The following is a 1,585-nucleotide window of genomic DNA, read 5'->3' as shown; positions in this document are numbered from 1 at the left end:
CCTGAATATTACCATATTTGATGTTTTGCAGTTGTTAGGTTTGATATCTTAGCTTGCCGCACATCATATGTATATTATTTGAGCCTAAGACCTAGATGTAGATCTAGGCTCAAATAAGGGGGATGGGAACTACCGAAAAAGCACCCTAGATTCTACTTCTGGTTCTAAACAATTGCTTTTTGATGTGCGAGCTGATTTGGAGAGATTGCTTAGCCTAGGCCTAGAAGGCTTAATTGCAAAACATCAAATTAAACTATGGTCGAATTCAGTGAAACCCCCCATGTTTTTGTTAGGTCAGTGGAGCAAGACCCCCTTTGCCTTGTGAAAAACAAGTGAAATTTTACTGCTCATTTTGTAGGCTAGGCTAGATCTACTGATAAAACTATCGATACCGACTATTTTAAAATCAGTATCGATGTCCAGTACTCTGTGTGGATGCTGTCAAGTCTAAAAAGAGGCGGAACCCTCATTCTTAAGTAGTACCTTGATATTTATTTTTTAAACCCTCTGTAATGTAAAAATATTCTTCAATTCATAGGCTTTCAGAAAATGTAGTATCTCATTTGCTGTTTTCTGTTGCTATTCTTTCTTTTCTTAAATCCTTACTCTAAAACCATTTAGGCTTAAATTTAAACAAAAGCCGTCAACAAAACCAGACGGGACATGATCAGAAACAACATGATCAGAGAAATGGTGGGAACGACACCTGTCCTCCGCTACCTTCAGGGGCAAACAATCAGGTGGTTTACCCGTCTGACGCGTATGGCACAGGCCACCAGCTAGCTAGTAAAGTGTACAACAAAAGAACATCATGGGACAAGTACAAGAGGAAGACCAAGGAAGACCTGGATCGAGGGTGTGAAGGACACACAGAAGACTCCCAACATCCCACCCAGCCAGGCCATCTAGCTTGCCAGAGACCGAAAACTCTTTCTCCCCTCGACACCCAAGGTGGTACAAGAAGAAGAAGAAAGATGAAAGACGGAGGATCTCGGTACAGAAATCTGTAAATGTGGATTTTTTTACCAGTGCCCGCCATCTTGACCCGCTTTGTGGGTGGGTAGAATCTGTGTTTTGGTTTTGAAAAAGTCGGCAGCTGAGTAGCTGTCTTATCGTTATCTGTGGTGTAGCGGATAGTCACTTTGCTGCCGCATGCGGGATACTGGAGTTTGGTTTTCAAGTATCTTCTGTCTTCCTATGGGGTTTTGAATCCCTCTCAGCCCGGGTACCAGACTCGTCATCGTGAGATTGTGGGTTGGGGGTTCAAGTCTCAGCTCGGTCGGACGTTGTGTCCTTGGGAAAGGCACTTTCCACGAACTTCCCACTTGGCTCGGTCCTATCGGAGATGGACGTTAAACTAGGAGGTCCCGCCTTTTAAATAACCTAATAGTGTTGAGAGGGCGTTAAACCCGTACCATTTCACCATGTTTTCAGCCAGGAGTGGCTCTGACAGACAGGGTTGGAAGCCCATCACCCTCCTTCAGTGTTGGAAGCCCATCACCCTCCTTAAATCATGGTCTAAATTTTGTCGCGCCTACATTGAACAAAAATAAACTGTAATAATGATTTTTTTAAAAACCCCAAC

The sequence above is a fragment of the Aplysia californica genome, unplaced genomic scaffold (assembly GCF_000002075.1).
Source record: "Aplysia californica isolate F4 #8 unplaced genomic scaffold, AplCal3.0 scaffold01359, whole genome shotgun sequence".
Lineage (NCBI taxonomy): Eukaryota > Metazoa > Mollusca > Gastropoda > Aplysiida > Aplysiidae > Aplysia > Aplysia californica.
Note: the sequence above shows the minus strand (reverse complement) of the source record.